Source organism: Opisthorchis viverrini (assembly GCF_000715545.1).
Source record: "Opisthorchis viverrini unplaced genomic scaffold opera_v5_116, whole genome shotgun sequence".
Lineage (NCBI taxonomy): Eukaryota > Metazoa > Platyhelminthes > Trematoda > Opisthorchiida > Opisthorchiidae > Opisthorchis > Opisthorchis viverrini.
In genome coordinates, this window is record NW_008751772.1 from 780178 (window position 1) to 788819 (window position 8642).

Genomic DNA, 8642 nt, shown 5'->3' on the forward strand with positions numbered 1-8642 from the left:
AATACATACGTGCTGGTTGTTACGCTTTGCTGAAATCTGGATTTCTATTTCGTCTGGTTATACCAACATACCCACGAAACTCAATTCGTACGGGTATCTTGAAGTATTTTTGCACCTTGGTTTATTTGTGTCTGCCTTTTCTGGTGCGATATGCACGCAGTATTTTCTTGCAACGGATGTCTTTTATATAATATGTCTACTGAAACTGTACCTTGTGGGCTATATAATTCTACCAACACCGGGTTACACATTGGTGCATTTAGGAAAAACGTGGCTTCACCATATGCATGTAAGCACCCAGCTCAACTGATTTCTAACTACCTATGTATAAAATTTAATTTAGTATTGATTAGAATCCGTCGAATGCAAGCATCACTCAAAACCACAGTGTAGACACGGCTATCCTTAAGTGGCCTCTCGCGTATTTCTAGCGTGGGCAAACCCCTCAATACGAAACGGAAAACCCCGAAGTGAAATAAGCTTGTAAACAAAAAAATGTTGTGGGACCAAACTAAAGCCTCGTTGGAGGTATTTCTTGGCTGTAGTGATGTTTGTAATTTGGTATTACCTTCGACACACCCGCCGTCACAGAACTTGCCAAAGGATAGCATAGGAATATGTAGGCACTGCTTTCAGCTGAATGCATGTTTGAATGGTGTGCCTTTAAAGATTTTAGAGGCAACGTTCAGAACTATTATCACGTCGGAAGGACTGAAAAACTTCTGCTCGTTCGTGCGAAGCTATATGGGGATATCTATCACAGGATGCCCCCAAGTTTCCAAGTGCTTGTCGCGGTGTTCGGAAGTTTCCGATAGGTGTGTCACTAAAATTGAAAGGCGACACTCAGCTGCAAAATTCGCTCGATACTGCCCTAGAAGCATCAGCATATAGTTACTGTCAGCAATGTCACCAGTTATAAATGACCTTAAATAATGGTCAATGCCGGTGATATGTTACATAAAATGATATCACAAAGGTAGGCTGTGAATCGCAATGTATAACATCCACCACAGGACACAGTGGTAGAAAAGGAGAAGCCCTAAGGTATTGACTAAATTGCTTGAAGTTACTTATGTGTAGTACATTAAGCTACCATCGTCCATGCCATTCGGCTAAATAGATGCAACTCGCGTATGGTACTAGCGTGAGGGTTTCAGCCTATCTTATCTGGTCGGCTTGTTAGATGCGGCTCACATTGCTTCTGCTTTTGACCACAATCGACTCAGCTACTGCATACCACGATCAACTGGCTTTTGGTATTGGACGCAAGGCAGCTTGTGGGATGCTTATTGACCGCACCTTTTAGCCGGAAAAAGTCGATGGCACTATTGAGGCAAGGTGAACTATTACATCTACTTATGTTTTGACTTGTTCTCAGTGAAAATGTGAAGTTCTCCATATAGCCTTATTTAGTGTCATACTGGTGCCCTGTGTTAGAAGGGAAAGCAAACCAATGTAAATGTTTTCGCAAACCACGAGAACTTTTGTATTTCGAAGAAAAATCCATTCCCACTATAAGTGATTTCATACGGCGCTATATGGACTAATCTTTTTTAGCCTTCCGCAAAGAGATGCAAGTGATTTTGAAGCTCTGGATTTAAGCGATTTCTTGAGAAATCTATTTAACCTGAGAGCCCATAACAAGGGCGATTCAATATACATGTCGTGCGGTCTCAATAAAATAGAAACAGTAAGCCCATGTGTCGAGCTATATCGTCTCCCACGATCGGGTAATTCAAGTAGTTGTTTGAGATGCTTCTCATTTTACAGAAGTCTTTGCCTCATCAGAAATTCCCTTCACCAATAAATGAGTGCTCAACATCACATGCAACAAGAATATCAGCCTAAAAAGTCTCTGGTTCACATCATTGTTAGGATCCGGGCCTTCAATTACACTTACTAGGCACAACATTAAGTGGCCGCCGAAAGTTAATTTAACTGAGATCTGCATGTGGTTCTAAACTGTTACCCACAAGTTTTGTTCACCAGTTGTTCCTGCAGCCCATTCGACTCCGATTGCACATCTTACCAGTCTAGGTGAGGTTAGACCCCAAAATGACCTTAGGCACGTAGTAGGTGGATGAAACGCGTGCGGCCTCCTAAAAAGACGGGATGTAACTTTGTTCATCTCTACCATGCTAGTTGTTCCCCATACAAGCAGCCCAAAGTTTGCTCAGTGGCAGTGTCAAGCCCAGTCCGTAACACGCAGGTCTTTCGTATTTGAATGTGCACAAACGACGACTCCAAGTGACATGAAAATGATTATATAAACATCACCTGTGATGTGCGCTAACAATTACTAACGCAGAGGAAAAAGAAGACAGGACTTTCGAAGATCATGTAGTGTCTCAAGCAGAGGAGTGGTGCTGTGGGGGCATCGTTGAATATATGTATAGTGATTGACCTTGGGGGACATTAAATTTGTTAGCCCACACAAAGTACAGTTGACCTATAGGGAAAAACCAATGTCTTCTTGAAAAAAGGCGCAACGTGGTGCAAATATCACGAAATTCAAGAGATCAAGTTCCCGGGAAAGATGGCAACAACTCGAAAATAAAAACGATTTTTGGGGATACTGCCATCTCCGACACCTTCTTTAGGAAAGGTCATTAAACGGTTACTTTTCAGGTCAATCCAAAAAGAATCCGCTTGACTTCGGTGGGAAAAGCTGTGGGTTCGGGCTAATGTTTTGCGCCGTCTCCGGCTTTGTCGTGTCAGGCTTGATCCACGTTCCTTCAGAAATGTCAAGAATAACAGTAATAGGCTTCCTTCCCAACACGTAGGAAACATACCAATTTAGGCATGATTGGGCCGTTGTAACCTGAAAGCGGCAGGCAACCACAAAACTGGAAGGAGGGTACAACCAACGAGATATGCCCATTATGTGAAAAGTTGGCGTGATTGCGGGGGCCGAAAAAACAAGGGCAATAGGCAGGAAGTACTACTAGATCAATTATGGAGCCTGCTGACGTGAACTGAGACTAAAAGTCATTGCTAACCGTGAGTGACCTTGGACGGTTACGGTAATGGCCTGCCCTTAAAAGAGGAAAACGAAGTTGGTGCTGATGTATAAGGCCAAACAAACATCGTTATTGAAACTGAACTCGTGGAAGGGATAAACCGAGATTGCAGCGGAAATCCAGGTAAGTCAATTTGAACAAATGTCCAGTAAGTTAGAACAAATTCGTCCGGAAGTGGTTGTGGATGGGTAAACACTCGTTCTTGGTTGCAATTACAGACTCGCTTCGGCAACGGATGACGGTCGAGGGTAGGAAGAAAATCGTTGTGAAATTGCCATCAGACTGGGTGTGACGGTCCCATGCCATTACTGCACTGACATACTTTGGTTTCTGGTCAGTTCCGCCAGGTCGTCAAAATTGCCACAATTAGACGGGGAATACGCATTTTCGTGGCAGCGGGATCTGATTTGGGCAAGGAGACTGACATATTTAGAGTCAGGTTAATGTACCGTCATGAGTCCTCCACATAGTGGTGGACTGTGTAGGTGTAAACCAGGATTCGGACAAATTTAATAAACAAAGGCTATAAGGAACATTTGGAGCAACTACAACCAAAGTTTGAACCTTGAAAAGAAGGAAGAATAAGAGAGGAATAGGATGACAGCAATAGCTTCTGGTAAGTGTCGGGAGGCATGAGATTGGGCGGTGTACATGCGGTTAATTTTTTTGGGAACGCGGTCCGAAAGATGATAAGGGACAGAACTGCTTCGTGTGTCGTGTTCACATGTCTTGGCCAAGGGAGACGTCATACAACACGCTGCTGCATTTTCTGAGACGTGGCCTTGCATCCAGGAGTCATGCCTCGGCGTATAGTCACACGCGAAAACATGTGCATTCACTTCAACCTGGGACATTTTTGTTTTCGCAGTGGAACTAGAACGAACTGTCGGGTTTAGAGACATGGCCATAAGTGCTTTAGCGGAGGCTTTTCGGTCTTCCAGAGGGCCGTTTGTAGCGGTCTGTAACGCCAAAAGAAATATCCGGAAAGCTTTGACGGATGTTTCTTCCCATTCGGATTTTAGGAGTGTCCACTTGAACAAATCGACAATACGCTCTGCCGTACCGTTCGGCTGCGGGCGTTACAGTGTTAAACAGACATGCCTACTGCCAATTTTCCGGCAGAAATACTGGAAGCAACTTTTGCTGAACCGCGATCCATTACCCGACAATTAGGCTCCATTCAGGCCATCCCGGATGAAGATTAGAGGCAGGACTCGCGGGGTGTTGATTGTTGTTATGGGTAAACAGGCGCAACTTCTGGCCACTTGGAGAAAGCGTCCGCAAAGTAAGGTGAGGATAGTCGACCCTGAGTCCAGGATCCGGGTCACTCCTATCGAGGCCAAGTTGCAGGCGGCAAACGTGGAGGAGCTCTTGGAGCTTGTCGGCAGATCAGGCAGTCTCTGACGTAGTCTGAGGTGCCGCGATCCATACGCGCTCAAATGTGTAAATACGGACGATTGCTTAGATTTGGCTTATCCCATAATGCTCCGAACGGAACCGCTTCATGACCCGGAGGCACAAAGGATGTGGCACCACCACAATTTATCAAAACGTAAGACGGTTGTCAATGACCCCGACGATGAAAGAGGTCAGAGTTCATCTTTTAGGAATTTCTTCAGACGGCGTGTTCTGAAGAAATGGATGCCTGTTGCAGAATCATATCAGCTGAAGCCTTGCGCTTGATATCTGTCACATTCAAAAGCAAAACACAGAGTGCTTGAAGCAATTTCCAGATGGCATAGTCATCAGTGAACAGATCAGCGGTGACGGAGCCCTTTTCAGAGAGCAGTAACGGAGGAACCTACCGTATTGCAGACGGAGCTGATTGGGACAACTGCCAAACCAAGGCGGTCCAACCGGTCAAGGCTAAGAATTTTCGATTTGGCAGAGGTCACGTAGCACGACCTACTGAATGTTGTCCCCTTAAGTGATACATCTCACTCGCCACCCAAAGAATTAGTCATTTCTGGAGTACCGTGGGGTTGTTGGTCGTCCAACCGTGTGCCACGACCTCTGCGGTGTAGCAGTGATGTCCGAAGAAGTATACAACTGCAGTCGGACAGGACGGCCATTGACCGCGACAGTGAGGAGTTTTCAGTAAAATGGGGCACTAACTTGAAACGTTTCCAGCAGACTCAGTGTATAGCTTATCAATTTGGAAATCGAAAAGCATGGTTGCTATTTGGTGTGGTCGTACTTCGCAATAGATGAGCGTGCCCAAAAGTACTCGTTTTGTGTCCAACAATCTTGTGTTATTGGCACCAGAACTATTTGTGACGGCACACTCCAAAGAAGCTCCAAACCCCGTAGTGCCAGCAGGGGCTAAATAGCTCCTCCTTTTAGACATGCTGCTAGGTGGTTTTGGTTGTGCCGGAACGCAACTGACCAGAGGAGGCTGGATCAGAGATGAGAGTATCAGAGTGCTCAGAAGTCTGACGAACTGCGTGAACTTTGGAACAATCTGGACCTCCAGACTGGACGGAAGTAGTGTCATGCTGTATTGCGGTCAACCTCTGGTACTCGCCAGCAGTAGGGTTGAGTGTTGGTAAAAGGTCTTGCTAAAGACGGCTGGGCAGACAGCCCTGTCTGCGAATTCTGGAGACTGGAGACTGCGTATAAAAGTGAAAGAGTTGAATTAGTCGGTTGTGAGCGACTTCAATTTGAAACGTTTGCGTTCATGAGTCCTAATGTCCATATGTATCAAAAGTTGTCTAGCATGTTCATATTTAATTTTAAACAACGGTATCACGGAATGAACAGAGAAGGTCGTTTCCCAAAAGTCTGCATCAGAGTCTGCTCTATGTCACTTAAAGCAGTGCTGCGTGGGTTTTGCAGTAGACTGAGACTGCAGTACGTGTGCCACTCCTCTATACAACGTTAACGAAGCTGGAGGCAAACTTTTCAAGCATCATCCTGCAAGCAAATCGAATCAAAATAGGCCTTCGTAGCGGTGGAACCATGACCTCGACGTGATCCTGGTGTGTGGATCATAGTTAAACTCCGCCAAACCACCGGAATTCCGTCAGCCTGCTGACCTGGTGCGGGAGTGGTCGTAAAAATAGTGGCGTTTACCCTGAGCTGCGTGAACACTTCAGTGAGCTTTGGCTGTCGCTCGAGCAGTGCTTCTACGTTTTCGGAATCCAGTAGGAGCAGAGGAAAACACCTCGTTACCAAAATGTTGTGTATCTGAACGGGTTCGTTCAACTGCTACACGCGACTGGAGAACGAGCGCACAAGTTTACAGCTATGATGCAAGCTAAACTGCTCCTAGCGCAGCTGAAGGAAGACCGTACCTCCGAAAGAGATTTTTCAGCGCCTCATCCAAATGCGGATTAAGGGTATGCATCGCTTAACGTGTAACCTTGGAGAACCGCAAATTTGCTAGCATACACAAGGTGCAATTGGCCAATAGGAAAGCAGCGCAATCATTTTGGGACAAGACACAACACGGCGGAAAAGGCACAAAATTTAAAGGATCAAATTTTCAAAAAAATGGCGGCAGATCGAAAAGTAAAACGGTTTTTGGGAGTGCTGATTTCCTGACGTATGGAAAAACAATTCCGTTGAGGCTGCTCAGTGTGCTTTTGCTAAATGTGCTCTTTTTGGCCATTCTGGCTTCTTGGTCTACCATAGTTCAATAGCGTTGCGTCTCGCAGGTCCAAGGCGGAAAATAATCTGTGGTATGTTACCACCCTCTGTTTTTGGGAGCTTATCCACTTAGTTGGGAACTTTCTAGGATAAAAACATCCCGTTTCTACCTCAAATGTTATTTTCCAAGAGGCATGTCACATTTGTGCGTCCATTCTCCTGTTCAGCCCAACGTTCTGCTGTCTAAGCTCCTGTTGTCTCCTCCAACCAGTTTTTCTGTGATGCTGCTTGCCGTAATATACCCTAACTAAGCTGGATCTTCTTTTTAAGTATAATGACTTTCCAATTTGTATTGGGACGAGAAGCTTTCTAACGTTATGCCTGAGTGTTTGGAGCGTTTATCACATTGGTCTTTTTGGGCTCAGGGCTACGCCCAGAAAATTATTGCAACCTGTTAGGGCAACGTAGAGCATTTTTTGAGACTACGCATGATACGGTGTTTCCACTAACGGAACGTTGTCTTCCTTTCAAGCTGCTTTCTTCAGAATGTGCTAAAATCATTCGCAAAGACTTCTGAAAAATATCCGTCGCTCGCAGGATCTGGGAAACTATGCTTTGTCTTAGTTCTCGGAAAAAGGCACTGGCGGTTTTGGAACACCACCCTTTTGGCTGCCGATGTTTGCTTTCATGCAACTCTTCTCAAAGGCTGACAATAGCTACTACAGCTAAAGTTAGGGAATTCTTCCGGCACCGATCCAGCAACGTCCTAAAAACGAGGATAGTTTAACGTTTGCCTAAGTCAAAATGTTTGCCAAGTGAATTAGATTAATTAAATACCATCCCATTCTGTCTATTGTTTTCAAGGTCCTATTAAAGTGGGTTGCTGGTTTACCCTGCATTAACCATCCTCTGCCTCCTCATACACGTGGGAATTTCTTCATACGGTTGTTTGACTAATTTTACTAAGTCCTGTTGCTACTTTGTGAAACATTGAAAATTTTTACCTCCGTCTTCTAGTAGTCGTTGAATGCCTGAAAGTATGAGTTTGTTCCTCACGAAACCTAGTGAAATAGCCGGCAAGGTGGCTTGGAGAATTTATTCGATGTTGATCAGGCCGTTGTGTACCATGTTGCCTAGCTCGACTTTTTTGTCTCCAAACAACGAGACCCTCACTGCGCTATTAATTGAGTGCCACTTCCTCACCTGTCCACTCCTATGAATATATACGAGAGAAAATTTATCGCGTCTCCTTGCAGCCAGTGTAGGTTTATGCCCCCTGGTCCAGGGCCTCATTCTTGCTTTCTCAATGAATGATATATGGAATAAAAAACCATATGTTATATAACTGAATAGGCAAACAAACGTACAGAAATTGGTTTCATTTTACACCAATAAGAGGATAACACCGGAACGACAAAGCTGAAAACCGCGTTTGATGTCGCATGAAGAACACATACCTGGAAAACCCGTGAAATTTGTAAAAAAATATCATTCAGCTGTAGCATCTTTTCGGTACCTACTTGCTTTGCCACCAGAGGGGTGTACAGAGCTGAGCTAATGCCAGGCTGCCCGGGCCCAGACAGGGAGAATCAAGAGGCGGAGGTCAAGTTCGAATCACGGACGTTTTTGACCAGTAGATTCGCGCTCCAACCAATGAGCTATGGTAGAAAAGGCCAATGTAAAATGTCAAATACATTTTGATTGGATCAATTTAACCGTCGGAGTTTAAGTCACGGGCTAATAGAATAAGGAAAACAAAATGGTGCGATCATCTAATCAACTTTGAGAAAGTCGGACCATAACTCAACGCTAAATATGAGCGAGCCAATTTAAACGAAAGAAGAAGCATTTTGGAGGTGAGAGGTATTGGTAGAACCAAACAGACTGACTGGGGAACGTGCATAACCTAACACGTGGACCGGCATTCTCGTGAGGGAGCTTGTTCCATGTCAGCCGAATACGTTACAAAAAGACGGACGTTCCTTAGATGCTATACAAGCACACACAGATAACAGGTGTGTACGGTTAGGTGAC